Source organism: Falco punctatus, assembly GCF_963210335.1.
Source record: "Falco punctatus genome assembly, chromosome: 2".
Lineage (NCBI taxonomy): Eukaryota > Metazoa > Chordata > Aves > Falconiformes > Falconidae > Falco > Falco punctatus.
In genome coordinates this window covers 30,981,000-31,002,143 of record NC_137581.1, presented here as the reverse complement: position 1 = coordinate 31,002,143, position 21,144 = coordinate 30,981,000, and positions in this window count along the sequence as shown.

Here is a 21,144-nt window from a genome sequence, read left to right as displayed (position 1 = left end):
GGCACCCAAGCTGAAAAGCTGCTGCAAACCTTTCTTGTATATTAGGATTTTCTAGGTGCTGAGTGAACTCATGTAAATGTCCATACACAAGTGCACGCTACCTCCTTACAGCAGGGAAGTGCACTGCCAGTCACAAGGGAGGGAAAGAACACAGCAGAGCAAGCCATGAAACAGGCACGGCTGGGCACTCCAGCTGCAGCCAGCCATTTCCCTGGGCACCTACCGGCCACATGGACTGAGCTAAGGAAGTCTGAGATGCCTAGGAAAAAGTTGTAGACAAAAGTTTTCCTACAAGCATTTATTTCACTTCTTATTGCACAGCCATCTCCAAACTACCATGTCTAAGGCAGGCATGGGACAAACCTGGCCTGCCAGAGACTTTTCAGTGGCAGGAGAAAAGTCTCCTAGGCATGAACCCATTCCTAAACAAGCCTGATGGTGCTCACCTGCCTGGTCATAGAGCTGCCATGTGGGGTTGCCAGATCTCAGGGTGCAGGAAGCCCCCTTTCTTAACAGGTGCACACATGCTCAGTGCTCTCCTCCTCTCACAAACAGCTTGGGTAGAATGCAGATCATTAATACAACCAGGCAAGGGTGTCTCCATGTCAATGAGGTCTACATTTCCAACAGTGGTGATACAAGGGTCAATTTAGTCACCCATACGTAGGGGTCTAGTGCCACTTAGAGGTCTTTCAACGTCGCTGTGGGGCTAATAGACATGACAATAAGTCTTGGGATACCCAAGCTCATCCCGAATGGCACCAGGCATGACGGATGCTAGCAGAGACCCCCTTCTCACAACTGGTCAACTCAGTGACTCATTAGGCCTCTCTGGCTGTGCTGACACGGAACTGTGTTTCATTTGTCCAAGCATCCCTATGGAGTTATTTGTGGTGTCAGCTTGGTGCTGTTTTAAATGGTGCAAGATATCCTCCCTGGCTTACCAGGCATGGGTCTACTGTTATTACTGTCATATCTGCCAGCTCTGACAAAGTGTCGTGGGAGCACAGGGCATCTCAGGTGGCACCAGGTGACTCCTGCACGTGGCTGGATCTGGTAGCATAGGCACCTATGACATCAAATGGTTAAGGGAATTAAAATCAAATCTATTGTTAAAAGTTTTACTTTAGGACAATTGAAACAAATGAGTTATTAATAGTTAATTCAAGATATAAGTAAATTTGTGTATTTGAAACAAGTGAGTTGTTGTAAGTAATTTTGTATATCCTGCCAAGCACTTTGTTAAGCACTGATAAGTCCTTTGTCCAAAAGAGCCACTTCAAAAGGAAGCACCCCCACAAGATAGGTGAGCTGACTGGAAGCCCACCATGAGGAATAAGCTCAGCAAAAGCTAGGGGAAAGGTGAGTCTGGCAGGGGGAGATCTCGACCACTGGACTCATTGGCCACTGACTCAAGAAATCCCCCAGACCCAAAAAGAAGTTGAGACTGAGCGTGCAAACTAATTAACATGAGAAGCAGGAGAATAATTGACAAATAGGAAACTGAGTACTAAGTAATGAAGGAATTAGGTGATTTGTAACCAATGAAGGATGATGTCTCTGTATGCTAAACTGTATATATAGCGTAAAGTTTTGACAGTTGGGGAGCTAGGCGTTTGTGGGTTACCTCCCAGCTCCCTACTTTGTGCAAACTAGAATAAAGGAGTAGAAATACCTCGACTTGGTATGTGAATTGGCACTGCACACCAGGTAACGAGCCTGCCAGCAGGGCAACACTTAGGCAGAGGAATCTAAAGTGCATCTGGATCCCCCCCAGATATTTAAATCACAAAGAAATTTGCAACTTCTGCCAGTTTTCAGTACAGTTTAATCAATATCAGCAGGGCCTCAATTCAACCCAGAAGATGCTCAATCAAGTACTTTTTATTCTTTTACTACTTTTATTACATCCTTCCCAAATTAAAATCCACCAAACTGGATTGGCAAATTGAGCCATTACCTCCTAAGACAAAGAGTGAACAGAGGGTTTTGGCATTTGACCATCCAGGATCCTTCCCATGTCATTTGAGAAGATGAGCACATAATAGCAATATATAGTCACATTTTGTATTTCAGTCACTGTAACAAATCACTGATATTACATCTGTATAGGTAATTGCTTTAATATTGATGTGTGCAACCTACCCTGCTCTGCCTGTACAAAGCTCCTATCGTTTTTACCCTTACTTTATTCCAGGTGACCAAATAAACATATCTAAAATAATTTTTGCCACACTAGTCCTGTCTTCCTCCCCTGCTAACTCTCAGTACCTGTTATTAATAAGCATAATGTTGCCTGTACAGTAATATCAAGTTTCATACTCATAAGCATCAGGCTTTCTGCTGAAATTGTGATCCCAGTACTTTGTGCTAAAATTTTGGTGCTGATACTTTGTGCTAGTTATGTTGCTCCACAATTACCACCCAACAGGAGGGTTTGGTTCAGTATTTTAGCACAGTCAAAGTCTAGTGGGAGATATTTATGTGCACCTGTTCTTGGCAAAATATCTTTCCTTCAGTGACTTTCTGTATGGCTGAGTTATGGCTCTGCCAAGCTCACATAGCAAATCCATTCCCGTCTTGTTCAGGGGACTCCTCAGGTCTTAGAAGTCCCCAGGCGTTTGCACTGAGTCGGGCCACCGTGGCCATGCAAAGCTCTCTAAGGATGTCTTTAATATGGGGTATGACAAAAATATACATGGGGGAAAGAGTACAATAGTCTGGCCTGCACAGGACAGTCTTGCCCTTAACTGCCTCCTTGACCATGTCTAAAAGTCCTTCAGAGTCAGAAAGGGTGAGCCGAAGTATAATGTAGGAATTTGCAGCAGTGGGAGGGTTAAAGTGAGTGTCTTTTCCCTCAGATAAATGAAAAAATAACCAAAAATATACAAAGATGTTGAAGTGTAGTTTGTGTTTAGATGAGACAACTGGGAGAAAGACCCTGTCCTGCTGCCTGAGTGGAGACCCATGTCACCCACCGAGAGGTGGAAGTGGAAGGCTTACAGCAGCTGGATGGCCTTTGCAGCTGGGACAGACAAGGCGACAGCCCACAGCTGGTTCTTGTCAAAGGCTGAGCTGCGTTAGACAAACCCATACAGGCTGAAGGAAGCAGAAGTAGCCCGCTGCCTTTTCTCACTGTACAGCACCAAGGATTTGGTTTTCCTTTCTTACGTGGGACTTGCCACAGTTGTCTTTTCTGCCACCTCCCCGCTGGAGAGTGCCAAACAGCCTTGCATGAGGATGCGGCTGAAGGTCACATGGAATTTTTAGGTAGTGCAGAATGTACCTCCATGGCTGATCAGTAATGCTTCCCAGCTGGTGCTTTCTTCATTTGCTGTCTAAAAATGGGACTAACTCCTGCTGCACTTTGAGGTACAGGAGGTTCAGTCCAGCCAGCTTGTTTTTTATGTATTAGTTTATTTATTTATTTATTTAACTCTGGCCCTTTCTTGTTGGCGTCCTCTGTTTCTAACAGCTTCCCTCTATACTTAAGAAACATCTTAGGTGGAGACATTCCCAGATCATCTGAATGGCTAGAACAGAAAAAGCCACAGGGCTTCTTCCTCTCCTCCTTTAACGGCTGCATCCTCCCTTCCTTTACAGATTTTTCCTGCCTTCTGATTTCTTCTCTCATTTCCCGGTTTTCTCTTCTTGTATATTCTCTAATGGCAACTGTACCTTCTTCCAGAGTTTCAGATACTGTTTCTCTGGCCAAGCGTCAAACCCAGCTCAACTCCTTTTCAACTTTGCATTTAATTCCTTTGACATTTGTTTTTGCATGTCCAGCCGCCATCCCAATGCAAAGTCTTTAAGATGAAACGCAGATCTTTTCCCTTTGGCCTTTTCTGCATCATCTATCATTGTGGACAACTCCATTTTCTTCTCTCTGTCTTGTAATCTGGACTCTTCTCTCCTTCAACCACACTAAATCTTGTCTCATTAAATCTTGTCATTTCTTTTTTAAAATAATCAAGATCAGTCTTTTAATTTCTGTCTCCAGTCTTAACACCTGATTCATTTTCTGTCCTTGTGACAATAAATTCCTGTAGTAGATTGATAGCTGGAGTGCTGCTAGAATATTTCAGTAAGGGAATAAATCCTGCTGGTCTATATTTTTTGTTCAATCTGAATGATTTGTTGCTCCATCATAAACTGACTTTGTTTCATGGACAAAGCAGACCTCAGACACAGTCCTATTCTGTGTGGCTGTTAATTGTATGGTCAGTACTACTTTCAACCTGAGCTACCATTGAGCAAAATATCATATGGTATCTTGAATGTCCTTTGCTACTCCATTGCAGAGTCATCTGATCTGTTTTCTGCTCTACAGTAATTTCATGCCACTCATATGTGAACAAATTAATTCAGCTTATAAGGTCTGACTCTTCCCATCTAAATACTTTCCCCAATGGACTGTTCCCAGCTTGTGTTCTCTGAGCCACTGATGGGAGATGCCTACATGAAGAGAAAGGTCTTCTTTCTTTACTGGCAAAGTGATTCAGTGCTAGCCATGCTCAAATGGGAAAGATGAGGATTTTTCTATGCTACTTCTTTGAGCTCTTCTATGTGCACAATCTGTCTCTCTTCCCCACGTATTTTGTGCATTGCCAATCTAAACCTTTAATTATCTGAAACTCTTTTGCTCGTGCTCAGTGGGTTTGCAGTGTGTTCAGTAGGAGCCGCCTGGAAGATGTGCCAGTCATCACAAACACCTTTGCTTTTCAGTCACATCAGTTACAAGCCAGCTCTTTAGGACCCCATCCTCACCTTCAGCTCTTAGAAGCCCAAAGATCCCTGAATCTCATACTTTTACATATGTATGATGTTATATCCTGCAGAAAACTAGTAGAGATGCTTCCCTTTAGGAGGTTTAAGTCTTCCTCACTGCAAAGTAGATTTATTTTTATAAGTACTGGGATGGATTTTACTGTTTTGTCTCCTGGGAAACTGCAGCGACAGCAGGGAGGGAATGTGCATGCTGCTGCACATAATTGTGCATGTATATTTTTTGTGTACACACATGCACATATATACACATGTCTGTTCCTGCCAGAGGAATCTCCACCACATCTGACCAGCACAGGACCCACAACAAAAGCTGAACGTGCCTAATTCCTCTGGTTCCTCCCAGCAGAGGTCAGTGGTATCTTAGTTGCAAAATTGCGTCCAGTCTAACAAACCTGCATAGGGAAATGCTGCCCTGCAGAGGGGTGGTTTGGGCAGATTTTTACACCCATTGTTGGGAAATTGGGTATCAGTTTAGGGCCATAAGCACTTTACATATAAAATAATGCCTTAGCTTTTTCCTGAGAGGTGTATTGCACTTTCATTTTAGTAAATAATACTTTTGGTGCACAGCAGCCTCCCTTTCTCATTGGTTCTTTTCTCTCCTTTAAATTATATTATAAATATCACTTTGGCCATTGTGGCCAATTTAACATAAAGTTAGGAATTCTCAGAACAGTTTTATTTGCTCCTGAGAGTGCATAATCTATTAAAAACTGCTTCACACAGAATCACAGAACGGTCAGGGTTGGAAGGGACCTCTGGAGATCATCTAGTCCAATACCCTGCTGAAGCAGGTTCACCTTGGGCAGGTTGCACAGGGTCACGTCCAGGCAGGTTTTGAATGTCTCCAGAGGAGACTGTTTCTTTTCATGTTTTCTCTTCTTTTTTTTTTTTTTTTTTCTGCAGATATGAACTACGTAAAGTATGCTCTCTCTTTCATTATTTTCACCCTATTTTTATGCCTCACCCCTCCTCCAAGGCTCATGCTGCCAATATAAAGTGTATCTCGGATACAAGAGGCTAGAGACCTTGTTTAATAAACTGCATTGCAGAAGATAATTGTGTATTGTATTTTCCAGTATCTCTTTTTAACTCTTTCTGAAAAGCATCGGAAGCTTAATTTCACATTAGCTTTCAGTACAGCCCGACAACCAGCTCTACAACAGAAACAGCAAAGTACAGGTAAATGGGAACAAACTTCTAATTAGAGCTCGGTTTACCACTGTTAATTTATTTCAGATTTACCAACCTTGAACCACTTGATATATGGCAATGACTCTCTTGTAATTCACAGTTACTCATCATTTAAACAGCAAAAAAAGAGATGCGGAGTGTTTCATAGAGATTAACGACCCTTTAGAGACCTGCTGACCTAAGGCCAAGACCCAATAACCTTGATTGATCATAAATTTGCAAACAACTGCTTTAGCTAGAGTTCATCATTGTTATTGGAAGCTGAAAGGCATGGTACCAAAGGTAAGATGTCTGTTTTCTCCCCACAGCTGGGTTCTGCAATGTGCATACCCTAAATTGCCCTGGAAATGCTGGGAACTGCCAGGGAATTGACTTCCCTTGTGTTAGCTCACCATGTTCCATTTTTATATCCCAACTAACTCATTTCTCCAATTTAGAGAATAACTTGCAGTACACTGTAGGATTATTTTGCCCACAGACTTTAACACACATTTCCAGTGGCAACATAAGGCACATGTATTGAAGTCTGCTAGAGTCTTAATGTCAAAACCAAAGACACTAAAGTTTAATCACCTATGGGTTTTTCTGCTTTCCTTCTTTGTGTGCTTTCCTTTCTGCTGACTTATATCTGTGTGGTGCTAGAGCTTCAACAGATGAGCTACCCTCCCTCAAGTAATGAGGACACTCAAGACAGAGCAGCCCAGGGCAGGCATAACCCTTGGGGACTAGCAGAAGTGATGCTCACAGCTGTCATGCAGCACATGAAGTGACGTCTAAATTAATGATGGTATCAGAGCCATGAGGGAATCTAAACACTTCCTTATAATGGAGATATCAATAACTCAATGGCATTGGTTTATAAGGAATAAATCACAGAAAATCTCCTGAGTCCACTGTTAGGACAAGGGAGCAGCACAAACTCAGGATTGTATTTTGGCGTGTCCCATGCTGGTTTTAGTAAGGCTGGTCCCTATGATGTCAGGTCTACCTAAACAAGGTGGAAGATCCTCTTTGTGGGGGCTTATACTGCAAATGCTTCTGCGTTTGGCCTGACCAATCCTAGCAGAGGCTTCAGAGGAGCTGATGAAGGAGGAAATTCCCCCAGCAAGCTCCCTCACTTGCTGTTTTATTGCACCCTTCCTGCTGAACCCAAGGGAGAAGCAGAGACCACCGAAAGAGAAAGAGTCTTTCAGTGTTGCATGAAAGAGCTGGAAAGCAGCTGGGAGAGCAGGGAGGTTGCTGGGCAAAACCCATCAAGCCCAAGGAGAAGCTAAAGGAGCAAAGGCCTGGTGAGGGGTAGGGAGTGTAATGCCATTGAATTTTGGTCATGCTCTTGGGGGAGGTGCGGCTAAGAAATCATGAGGCATGCAGGAAGGCAGGGAAGATGGTGAAGGTTGCTGCAAAAAAATGGACAGTTTTATACCAACATCATTTATTTGGCACTGTTTAAGTGTTCTTGGGGTATCCCATATTTTATTGCAAATACACAACCAGTCAAGTGAATGGAAATGTGGATCAAGTGAAAAGAAAATATTTACTTATAATGTCTTCACAAAAAGATTTACTGGCCTGTAGTGCCAAAACCACATGAAGCAGTAAATGTGCAAAGTCTTATTTAAATGTTTTTCCTCAGATACACTCATTTGTCAGACTTAATATTGTGTAATCTCTCCCACATATACTTCTGACTCCTAAAGGAGCACAGAAGTTGCACCTGGAAGATTTAACCAGATAATCCACCTGAGCAGAATTAATGCAGACCTCTTCCCTCCACCATTTGCTAGCACCACGTTTATCCTTGTGGCACACATCCTGAGGAACTCTGAGAGATGGATTTTACTGTTGAGACACTCTTTTCCCTCACTTGGTCTGCAGTTTCTTCTTCATTGTTACAAGCTTGGGCTAGGATAAAAATTCAATAGCAATGTTTAATAACTCAACAAACTTCAGCAGCAATGGAAGACTGATGGACAGAGCCACCTCCCTTCCAAACCCTGGGCTCAGCACCACTAAAGAAGGGAAGACACAGCCACCAGCTTCATGGAAAGAAGGACTTTGAAAAACAGTCTATATGTCTTCCCCATATACTGAATTAAGGTCCCAGCTATACAAGTGTGAAACTGGAATAGGCTTCCTGGGGAAAGTTCAGCCTTTTTTGGTTGCAGCCCCTGAGCTGTAAGAGCAGTGAAAAGATTACTCTTTTATCCATGATCAAAACTTCATCTTAAACCATTTAGGTTTCTTATCTACATGACTTCTGCTGGAAAGCAGAACTCTCTTCCTGTTATTTAATATACCTGCTTGAAAAAACACACCAGATGAAAGATTTCAGCAGAATTTCCCTCCAAGTTATCTTTTCTGACTCTTTCCTAATATTTCAAAAGGTGAACAGCAGCACTAAAACAAACTGAATTTTTAAAAACTGCTCAGCCAACAACTAGGTGTGTGTCCTCTTCATATAGTCGTCCCATCATAAATATACTGGCAATACAGCATAAATCAGAGAGGAAAGGCCTGTCAAAAAAAATCTAAAAATAGGATTCTCTACTATCTACAGTTTATTACAGCTGCAACTGTACTCCTTTTTGGTTTTTTTTCTGCAAATATTTTTAGGGGGTTTTCTGCTTGTGTGGATGGATCAGTAGTTGGGTGGATGGGTAGACAAATGTCTGGAGAGGGAATTTTATTCAAGCAAATGGAGATTTGGCATGTGAAAAAGTACATTCATGCCAGAATTGTTTTCTTGTCTTTCGTGGATAGAGACATAGACCTAAATATAGGTACAAATATGATTATTGGCAGAAATGTGAAATAAAAATGAAGGGAGTATCTTTCAGACTGATAGCATTGCTGCTTTGTCAGGAGGAAAAACAGTTATTTAAAAACTGGGACCAGCATACCAGGGAAATATAATGCCCTTTGTTGTGGGAGGGGAAAAAAAAAAAAAAGATTAAAACATTTTTTAATGCTTTGATTTTTCCTAGGCTTATTTTTCAGCTGTCTATTTCTGAATCTGCAGGGTAAACCCAAGCACCAACATGACGACTAGTCCTGAGACCGGGGAGAGGGGAGACAGCACCTGTATTGATCCCAGCGGGAAGAGTGGGTGATCCAGACATACCAGATGGCTCCAGGGCTGTGCCTTGCTGCACATATCCCTCAGTGCAGGACAGACTCAGCCGGGTCATTGCAGCGGAGGATCCCGCAGGCAGCTCCCGCTCCATACCAGATTATGCCACCTGCATGGCCTTGCCTTACTCTGACAGTACAGCAACAAGTTCTCACGTGAACGGCCTGTCTGTTGGATGGCAGAAATGATAACAAGGTTGTTTTCTTGTAAGAAAACCCTGTAATAGCTTGAATGACCAGAATGGGGTAACCCTTTCTACAGACAGGGCGTGCACATCGTGCTGTGCCTGATGGGAGGCCAGTTTGGAGCTGCACAACTTAAGGTCCCCAGCATCTAAAGAGGTGTTAGGTTATCTATACTATTCTCTTTTTCTTTATACCATTAGGCCTAATAAATAGCATTTTAAATGATACTTCACAGAGTTTGAGCACCTTTCTTACCGGGATCATAACAAACCAGCTAATGTGCAGGACAGGCAGCCACGCAAAGAAGGCACCATAACGTGCACTGCAATAAACACACGGTGCCAACATGAAAGGGGTAGGGGATGGGGGCAGCTGCCTTCGCTGAGAGCTGGGCTTCGCTGCATGGTCCTGGCCATGGAGAGACGGGGAACTAGAGCCTGGCCTGGGAAGATCTCTTTGCTGGGGCTGGTCAGGGCATGTCCCAGCAGCCTTTCTCTCTTCACCGTCCACCCCCTGCGCCCGGGAGCAAGAAATCCTCCAGCCTTTTAAGCACTTGTAAAAGACATAAGGGCATTGCCCTCTGCTGGCTACTGCTGGCCCCATCGGGGGCCTTGCTCCCACGGACACCCACGGGCCCACAAAGCCCCCTTTGCTTCCAGCCCTCTGCCTCAGTCTGCTGCAGACCTGGACAGGTCAGGTGTGGGCGGCCACCACCTCAGCCACCAGGAACTCCACGAATAATGTCGCCCTCTGCATTTTATTCATTTATTCATTTATTTTTCTGTATTTTCTTATTTATTCTAAACAATATGTTTTTTTTAACTTATTCATGGTTCACATTTGCTTAATCTGCCTGGGCTGGCTCCTCAAGTGGTGGAGCTGATGGACCTGGTGAGCACTTGATGCCCTATGGAGAATCTGGGCTGTGCCAGTTTTGGTCAAGGGTGTTGCTCCCATTCCCTTTTGTGATGAGCACGGCCCTGTTCATCAGGAAAATGGCTTGAGGATTGACAGAGGGAATGGGAGGATCATCCTGCTAGGAAGAAACAGAACAGGAAGATTTAAGAAATGAAGACTTAATTGTTTAAACTGCAACTTTATCCAGCTCTGTTCCCATATGGTAAGTGCTTGTGTGCCGACATGTCAGAAGCATCAGAGAAATGGTCAGACTCTGTCCATACTATATATTAATTATTTATAGTATAATATTTATAGCTATATACTGTTTATATTATTGATATTATTTACAGTATTTGTAGTTATGGCATTCTATTATTTGTATTATTGTAATTATTATTTTATTATTTATTATTATTATTTTATATGTTTCTGGCATGGCTTGAAACAGGGGTTCTGAGAGCTCTGTCTCAGCTGTTCCCAGCAAAATCTGAGGCAGATAACAAGGCCGGAACTAATACCAGAGCACATCCACATCCACTCAATCATTTAAAATGCTCATGGACACAGAATAGATAAGGATTGAAAACACATTTTGAGTGAAATAAAAAATGACAGGGTAAATGCCTGCATTACTCTGCCAGCTCCCGCACACAACCTGAACAGGGTGACAAGTGCCCCAACACACAGATTTCGTGAACAGAACCCACCTGACAAAGTGCTAAAGCCAAGACCTGAGTGCACTGGGCTGGACTTAAAATGCAAATGCAATAGCAGCTGCAATGCGTTCTAAGCAAGTTGTACCAGCCTGCGGGGCTCTGTGATGCTGCAAAACTGGCAAGTGCAGAAGATCATCAGAAATAAGGAAAACTGGGAGCAATGAAGGGGCATGTGCCTTCTGTCCCTCATTCAAAGCTTTGCACCCACGCAGCCGGGCAGTTTGGACCAAGACTCCTCCACATTCATATACGGAGAAAACATGTATTTGTGGGGATGCACTTATGCTGGGGAATGTGTTTCCACATCAGGATAACTGCCTGCCGCAGTTTGTACCAGTTCACCTGCATCCTAAAGCAGGGGATCCTTTGAGGCTCAAAGTGATACTGAGGTTCAATTTTCTTAACCTGCCAAGAGCTTTTCCTCAAATTCATGCAGAGGTCATCAAGGAAGATCCTGGGAAGTTTAAAAAAGCAGTTGTTGGTGCAATATCTGTCTGGGCTCATGTTAAATCTGATTCTTTTGATTGCAGGTTTAAAACACTGGTGGGTACTAAAGCAAGCTGAGATCTGAGACATGCTCAAATTATTCTTTTTTGTCTGGCATCCCATGAAGCCCAAGGAGGTGCGTTCAGGTTACAGGACGCTGTGAGAAGCATGCTGCAACAAAGTGCCATGGTGCAATTATTGCTAACAAAGCAGCAGGCTCTGAGGGGCTTTCTGTTGGGTTTTGCAGCAGATGTCCGACATTGCACATGCTCTGCAGTTACGGGCGGGGGGGCTGCAAGGGTCATTCCAGGTACCTCACAGGACAGCTTTTATTAAAAAAATCCAGTAGTAGCTGGGACATAGTATTGTACATGCTGATCTTAAAATTATTCCTAGAAGGTATTCACGGTTGCTCACTGAGGTGTTGCATTTGCCTTACAATCACAGGTTTCTGAGCTCATATACTTCACTTTGTGCTAGGAAAAAGGTCTTGGTGTGGTTTACCGGGGAAAGCGCGCAGTGCAGAGGCCATGCCTGTGCCTTCTTGTGTCTTTCAGTAGGTTGGGGACAAAATCCACCCTGATACCAGGGGCATTGCCCTTTGTCTGCTGGGATAGCCCCCATTTAAAGCCCTCATGCCTAACAGGGACCTGCCATGTTGATTTGGTTTTGGGGCTCTGCCACGTTACTCTGCTAAGCCTAGGGGAGCAGGCTGTCACGTCTGCTGTCATTTCCTTTAGTACTGCTAGAAAAACCAAAGAGGGAGCTTCATAAAGCAAGCTGATCCCCAAAGGGCTGTGGTTTGCAAGGTATTTTGGTGCTGTGGTACTGGGATATTTTGCTTTATGGTGCAGCCAGAGAAGGTACTCTGCTTTGGGGAGAGAGCGGGGCAAGTTAATTGAATACAATATTTTGAGCCCACATGCTCCTTCCTTGTATCTTAGTGCTTTCCAAACATAGGAATACAACACCTAGAAATCTCCCTGTCAGGAAGTCTTTTTATCCCTGTTTTAACAGCTGGGGCTTAACAGAAGAGCATTTGAGATGCCCCAATGAACCAGACCTGCCCCTAGCTTCTGCCCTGTGACCTGTGCCACTGCTGTCATGCCAAGGAGACATCTCAGACATGCTGGGACATTGAAAACAGGATCCAGTGCCTATGTTAGTGGGCTAAGCAGGGTGTTCAGCTCAAGGGCTGAGGCACCAGGCATTGGGCACCCTAAGAAGCAGAGCTCCCCACCCTGCTGTTCCCAAAGGGGGCAGAGGCTATGCTGGGACACTAGCAGAGACCACCTCTTCTCCCAGCACAGGGCAGTCAGGGCAGAAAATCTGCCTCCCCAGGGAAGTTCATTTCATCCACCTCATCTGGGCAGCAAAATGCAGTTTTGCATAGAGCACTATGAAGTCCGCAGCCAGCTCTGGAAGACAACCCCAGATGTACCACGTGAAGGCACATGAGCTCATAGAATCACCAGCTTTTGCTTTCCATCTGCTCTCATTAAACATTTGTGACAAACTGGCTGTACACTCCTCCAGGAAAATGTATTTTTTTTAATCTTGAATTGAAATAAAACAAAAATGAGAATGCAAACCTGTTTGAGAACTGGGAGATCAAACCCATGCATTTTTGAAGATGAAGTCCTTTTCCTTTCCAGTTCCATCCCATCCCTCACCCCATCCCTGCCGTTAGTTTCTATACAAGGGGAAAATTATCTTTGGAATCAAGACAGTCCAGTTCCTTTTCAAATGGACACACAGTACAGTGCTATTTTAATCTTTCAAGGTGTGCATCGTGAGGGGAAGGCAGGCAGATCCTGCCACCTTGACTGGTCTGGCAGAGCCCTGGCTCCCACCTGGCCCAGCAGCCCCTCTGCCCATGAGAGCAGAGACCTCCCTGCCTCCAGCACAGCTCACCCCTTTGGCACCCGGGGTGCACTGTGGCCAGCATTTTAAGGAGGATGCTAGAAAAGGCTGTGAAGTGGGTGGCCAGCCATCCCCTAAGCCGTCTTTCACTGCTAATACCAGTATTGGTGAGAGCTCAGCCTCGAGGGTGTATGAAGAGGAGCCACGCTACACACGGCAAGCCCCGTGTGCCTTAGGTAGGGACACTGTATCGCTGCTGTGTATTAGACATCAGGTAAGAAATGAACATGATCGATTGTTTCTAAATCAGGACTCCTCTGGGAGCGCTGTTCACCAGCCGCGATATGAGAGCCCTGATGCGGCATGGAGGCTTTCACCAGCCCCTCTCTGCCCCAGGGACTGGTGGATGCCACTGGGCTTCACGATGAGACCCGGGACCTTTGTCTGCTCCTTCTGTCTCCAGCCCATCAGCCCATCCGCTGGTAAAGAAAGCTGCCTGGAAATTAGTAGTCAAAGTTTCTGCAGCAGAGGAGAGGCTGCTCTTGTGGATTTCCTCTGTGGTTTCCAGCAGCCTCTTGTTATGAATGTCAAATCCCTGTTTCCCGTGAAAAGAGCTAACAAAGCCTTCACATGGGCTGTTTGTTATTCCGCTGCTTTTTACATCCTTTTCTCCTGCCCTTTTGAATGGATTAAGAAACCGCCAGATACCCGTACCTGAGGGAAAACTTGGTGGCTCAGCTTATATGCAAATTCCACGTGTTTGTAATTCAAACTGTGTTGATTAGGTACAGTAAATAAGTATTGATTCCAACTAGATCATTTATGTAACTAAGCAGCACAGCAGGAATGAAGCATTGCAACTATTACAGCTGCGTGTGCAAATTACAGAGCTCTCATTTATTGGAATAGTTGAAATGAACTGCTCCTGCTGTGCTGATTAGTTAAATAAGCCATCAAATCAGAGAACATAACCATGTGCTGTAACACCATGCGCAATCTGGAATTATGTAGTGGACTGTAACATTTGTGATTCATACAGTCTAGCCAACTCAAGGCAAAGAGCGATTTCTCTTATCCCAAACACATAAAGTCATATTTGTTCTCCACAAATATTTAAATGCAGTTAGCCTGTGGTGACTGGCTAGGGCTTTAGAGCGTTCGTGAACTGCACAGATATTAAATGCCAGCAGAGAGTAGGCAGGAAAGATTTTGCCAACAGAAGCCACATCTAAATTCTAGGCAGGGCCAGCCATGGCCCTCATCTCCGCCAGATCTGAGTGCCGTCACATCTGTCAGGTGTGGCTGGTCCCCTCGCCCAGCTGGTTCCATAGGAGAGAATTGCATTAGGAACCCATGGTGTTTTTTGTGGGGGGTTTACTTTCAGCATTTTCATAGGCTTTAGTTATTATACTGACACAGCATGTTGGGGAAAAAAAGGCAGCAATACAGTTTGAATGCAGGAGTATGAAGATTTTTGATTATCCCTACTTTTGTGTTCTTAGATGGTTGTTTGCTGATGTAGGATTGCTATGGCCTCCAACTGGGCAAATCTGTCTTTGAGAAGCTGCACAAGGGGCTGGCACCCTTGTGTCCTCCCACCCTGGTTTTGTGCTCTTTCCTATGTGTCCACTTCCTCCTCCATCCAGAGACCATTGGAATTCCTGCTTAGATGGACCTTTGGTCTGTCCCAGTAAGGCTGTCTTTATTCCCTCTTGGACTGTCTCATCTTGAAACTGCCCTCTGCCACTTGCAAAACTTCCAAATAGGAAAATGTGGAGAAAAGATACAGGGAACTGTAGAGTTCTGCATGGTTGGGTGACATTGGGCTGAGGACTGTGGGTTGCAAGAGGGACCAGAAATGGATGTAAGTTGGTATTTTAGGCAAAACTGGTGCAGACAGCAAAAAGATGACCTCATGGGTTGTGTACAGCCCTAAGGAATGTGCTGGGAAATGCGCTGTCATGGCACGCAGGCTTACCTGGGGGTTTCAAAGCGATGAGCTCTTCCTTCAAGCGTATCCTCCCTGGTTATCCTTCGCCCTGAGCTGCATACTGTCCCATCAGCAGAGGACAGAGAGGAGGGATGAAGCACTGGAGGCCAGTGCCAGTCCTGCTACAGACTCAATGCTACAGAGGCTACTCCAGCAAAGCTGAGCAACTTGTTCCTTCACCTGGGTATATTTGCGTCTTTCAGGCATTTAACTGGATAGCCCACTACATTAACCTTGGCAGCATGCTTTAGTAGGCTTTTGAGGTGATGCCCAGCAGTCATTGCACAGCACATGTGGGCGAGGCATGGTGTTGCAGGGCTGGGAGCAGTACACACTAAGCCACAACAACAAAACCATAAGGCTGGATCTGATTTTGCAAAATCTGCTGAGATATTTGGTTTAAGCCCTGCAGAGCAAGATGCAAGATGCAGGCTGAATATCAAGTAGAGCTGAGTTATATAATGTTTTACAATGACTGGTAAGATTGATGACCTGGAAAATAGGATTTGGCACTGCTGCTGGCAATTGGTGAGTGTGCTGCCGCTGTGTGCAGGTAACGGGGGGCTGTCTTGGCCAGGCTGTGTCTACCTCAAGTCTTGGCTTGGGTTTGCTCCTTCCCTATGCTGACATAACTCCTGATTTCAGACTGATGTCCTGTCCATGCTTGGGTGTTTTCCCACTTTCTGTAAGCATCCTGTTGGATACCTCTCAGTGGCCCAGAGAAGGGGATAAGACTGCACACCCATCAAGTTTGTGGATGGCAAGGAACTTCATTGGGAGGATGTGCTTCAGAGGTCTGCCCCAGCCTGAGCGCTTCTCTGGCTCAGTAATACTTCCCTTGCTGTGCAAAATAAGAGTCCATATTTTGCAAGGCAAATCAGTCCTATCCTAATTGGAAGTCCAGATCACCAGGGAATAGGTCAAGCTTTACTTCTGAGATTCTCTGGGGAATTCTGGGGTTTGTCTTCTAGTCCAAGCCCATTTCCAGAGCAAATCAACTCAGGCTTAACCATGGGTCTGCACCCTAGAGTTGACAGGAAATGTTAACTCCTGATTTACATTGCCACAACCAGGAAAAAGATCATGTTACTGGTCTGTCAGCCAGGCTTCATGGACTACATCCGGACCAGATGACCTCCAAGAGATCCCTTCCATCCTGAACCATACTGTGATTCTGTGATTGTATTTATTCAGTACCTTCTCACAGAAAGCACTCACGATACTGTACAATACTGTTACAAAAGCCCAGTGCAAATACCAACTCCTGGATTAAAAACCAGAGGAACAAATGAAATGGTAGAAGAGACAGAGGTGAGCAGGAGGGTTTGTAAAGGGCTCAGCACTAGCAGATGTTTCAATGTCAGTGAATTTCTATTACTCACCCTCAGTTCAAATCTGACACCAGAGCAGCATAAAAATGCACATCAAAAATCCTATAACTACAGTTTTTCCATACCCTTCAGAGTGAGCTTCAACACAGGTACATCTGTATAAGGAAGCTGTTACAGGAGCGAAAAGTTGGAAGCAGACAGACCATCATTATTAACCCCTAATTACTGCCATGAATAAACAAATACTACAATAAAAATAAAGAACAATTTCTATCTAAAAGCATCCTCCCATTGATTTTGGCCATAAAAGCGTATTACAATCACGTAGATAAATTTGTAAAGGTAGAAATCCTGACTGGACCCTACGGGGAGCTCCATCTTGGGATGATCTGCCAAGGCACCTCAGAGCCCTTCCGAGCTGAACCGAAGTCAAAGTTTCCCACAAAGCATGCAAAAAAGTCAAGTCACATTTGCCTCTAGGAAGAAAAAAATAGTGGCTTTAGGAGTGAACTCTTCGCTGTGGCTAAAGCGAACAAGTTGCTGAGGGGGGTTATGTGAGGGCAGGAGCTTCCAGCTGGACTGAGGAAAGTTCTGACATCATCCACCATTTTGGAGAGACTTGAACGAAACTGGTTTTGTGCCTGGATTTGCCATGGTCTATGAGGTGGAGGTGGCCCTCTGAGCTGTGCTGGGAGCCTGTGTTTCCTGGTGGTGGGGTGCACCCCCTCCTCAGCAATATGCAGTGCTTGAAGCACAGGCATATCGGGGTCTCAGCAGCCATCCCAGCTGCCCGTAAGGCCAGTGGCAGATGTGGGCAGCAGCTGCACATCTGGAGAACTCCAGTGGGCCCCTCTCTCTGCTGCTCTGACTCCCAGCACAGCGTGGGTGGGAAACACTGTGGTAAGGTCATGGCCTTGCACCCTCTGTGCTCTGGCATAAAGCAGCATAAAGCACTTGGTAAAACACCACAGGCAATGCATGAAGTCAACAGGCTTATTTCAGGTAGCTAAAAGCAAACCTTGCTTTTGCCTCCAGGCATGAGCTCCTTCTCATTTCAGGGAGCACAGAAGAAAGACGTGAGTCAGCTGCTCTCATCTCACATATTGCAAAATCCATATTATTCAGAAGGATGTCACCAGAGGAAAGCCATTTCAGAAACACAGCCCAAGTAAACCCTGGGCAGGGGGTTAGAGGTGCGGGGGCTTTGAGAAGCAGAGTCGTTAAGGGGATCATGTCTGAGCGCCTCCCATGTGAGCCCAGGGGCTGCCAGGGGAGAAACAAACATAAAAGAGGCTGCCCACATAGGACCACTTCCCCCAGCCACCCTCATCCCTTCCCCTGCCACTATTTTACCACCCTTTCACTTTTTGCTGACTTTTTCACTTCTGCTTCTGACCACAGGACCTTCCTGTGGCCCTGCCTGCTGTATTGGATTCAAGCATCTAGGTACTGACTGGCTGCAGTTAGGCTGCCATCTCTTTTGTAGAACTGTGATCCCTAAGCCCTGCTGTAAAAGGGTGTTACAAGATACTGTATTTATAAAGAAAAAAAAAAAAAGAACAGGAGAAAAAAGCAGAGTATATTACAGTCAAGAAAATAACTTCAGAACTGTATGAATTCCTCAAGAGGAAGGTGATGATCATTTTAGTTTCACTAGTATTGCATATGCTTGCTGCCTCTATTTAGAAAGTGGTAGGGGGTTGCCTTGTCTCCTTTGCTATTTGTATTACCTGAGCATTTCCTACAGAGCAGACGCAGTTTTTCAATTTCATTTTACTTCTCATTTTTCCTCCCTGGCCCACTGGGAAATCAGTGCAGAAAGCACACAGCTGCGCACACGCGCCCAAGCGCAGTACACGGCGGGCAGCCGATGCCAGCCCTGCCCCAGGGCCAGGGAGCGGGGGCATCCTGGATGATTCGCACCAAAGGCTTCACCTTCCCCTGTGAGAAAAATGCTCAGCGGCAAATTAAATTCTGGAGATGGCAGATTTAGCCAAATACAGGCCCCATTTCAAATGGCTGCAAGAAGATCATGCAGTAGCTTTCCTCTGCTAGCATAAGCCACGGCATATCGCCTAAGACCTCGGGCTGTATCCAGCCCTCTTGATCTCTTCCCTGTGCTTTTGGGGGAGTTTTGTGGAGCGTCTTCCCTACAGAGGAGGAGGAACAGTATCTTTTGGCTTCTCAGGTCAGCTGCTGTTCCCAGAAAAGCAGCTTGTCCTGGACTGTGGCACCACTTGCAAGATTTCCCACAAGCGCCGGTTTTGCCTGGTGATGCATAGTGGCAGCTCTGGCACCCTCTCAGCACCATAACTGGAAGACAAGAGGTGACCAGGACTACATGGGTGAGGAGTGGGAAGGAAGAGAGGTCCACAGAATGGTAAAGGTGACAGCTGTGGGGTTCAAGGGTGCAGCCACGGCTGTGGCACCCTCTGAACACGGGGCTGGCTCTGGGAAGCCGCTGAGCAGCCAGGCAGTGCAAGCACCAACAGCAGGTCTTCTGCAGTCCTCTTCCTGCCCGGTTCCTCGGAATATATTTCTCTACAGTGTTTTGGACACTACCACCTCCAACTTTTGTGGCAGGGCACACAATGCCTGTGTTACCTAGCCTAACTGATGCCACACACAGAGCTCAGGACCCACGTGGTGCTGTGCAAAACCAGACTCACTGAGCAAGCCGTGACTCAGGAGGGTTTTTGCTTTTGAAGCTATTCAAAATCATCACTTCAAATGCCATCTCCGCAGCTGCAGAAGGGCAGGAACATGGGACTAAGGAGGCCATATGAAGTCCAGGACAGCAGGTTGACATCTCCTGCTCCTTTACAAGGCTCCTGGTATCTTGGACCAAAAGCAGCAGGCTGCTGCTTTCTGCATTACTTTCTCCTCTATCTTTTTTGCCTTTCACACACACTCTCCAATGGTGCAGGTTCCCTGCCTCTGGCTACCCCCAGCAGCCCTCAGGAAGCCCCAACAGCCACAACTGGCATCTGACAACACCTAACACTCAGATCCTTATCTGCTGACTTCTATTGATTCTTCCAGCACCATTTCTGGGGCCCCAGAAATAATAATTGTGACTTGCCTGTAAGCAAAGGAGCAGTGTGAGGATTTATTAGGAAAAACATTGAAAACAGAGGCAAAAAAAAAAAAAAAAGTTCAAGATGTGTCTCCTAGCATGTAGGACAGAGCCAGATCTGTGCAGAGAAGCATGGAAACTCACAGTGGGAGCTGGCAGAGGCAGCTGAGTTGCAAGTGTCACTGGGTTGAGTGGGGTCCCAGAGCCACAGCAGACCTGAGGTGACTCCTCCAGTTAAGAGAGGTCTGCATGAAGCATGAGCAGCAGGTACATAGGCTGCAAGTCCTGGGGCTCCAGGCTGGCAGGCTGTGAAGAGACTGAGTGTGCTGAGGATGGGCATGGAGGAAGAGGCATGAGATATCACCCTCACTAGGGGCTGATCAGGTCCCCATCATCTGTGCTGGCTCCTGCCCTTTCCTTCCCCAGCTCAACAGGTGCTGAGGTCAAAGCAAAGGTCTGATGCAGAGATCTAGTCTTTGGCCACCATTCAAGCAAAAGAAGTGCTGCAGGGGCCCAAGATTTTATGGAAGGGTGGGGGGCAACGTGTGAAGAGACACCATGAAGGAGGAAGGAAAATGCAGGTGAAAAGCCTGTGATAGAGCTGCAGGAGGTCAAACTGGGGAAAGACAGGGTCTGCAACAGCAGAACTGGCCGAGGCTGAACTGCAGGAAAATGATCTCTCAAAGTTAACCCAAGTTAACTGCTTTGGGGAACCACAGTCCCCTGTCATCAGTATCACTGCATTAGGTACAACATTTGGGTCCAAGGACTTGCATCTTTGCTGCTCTGATTTCTCTTCTTTAAAATTAAATGTAATTATAAGTGGATGTCCGGTTAATTTCTCACATCACATAAGTGTTTTTTTTTCCCATGGGCTGCGTGACATTTACTGCTGACAGTGAGTTGTCCCCTCCCCAATCCTGCTGGTACTGGAGCAAGGAGGAGATTTTGCCTCTGCTCACTTTACAGCTAAGGCAGTCGGATTTTGTTGGCTTCTGACACTCGGTATATTCTCAAGGCAAGTCATTTTGAGGGCCATGCTGCCTTTGAGTGGGTAAGTATGAAAACTTCCATTCTCCCCTTTGGTAGGAGCTTACTGCAACGCAGGACACCCTGACTTTCAAATAATAAGGTAATTGCATCATCACCTAATCAGTTGCCTTAGTAACAGATTTCCTAAATTTCCCTGTTGCATTTGCATGTTCATAAGTATGAAAATCAGACGTGGGAGAAGGAAAGAAAACAAAAGAAAATCCAAGGCTTTGTAGGATGCACTCCGTGATGGGAAGGCACCTGTAAGGCTGTTTGCTCATCAGCCTGCGCTTGTTTACTCACCTTTGTCGTGGCTGTGGCCCCCTCAGTGACACAGCAGCAGCTGGTGTCAGCTGAACTGGGGGGGGGCAAGCCTGGAAAATTACTGTCATCCTCCCTGCAAGGCTGGGTGGCACAGAAAGAGACACATTGTCAACAAAGCTTTATATCGGC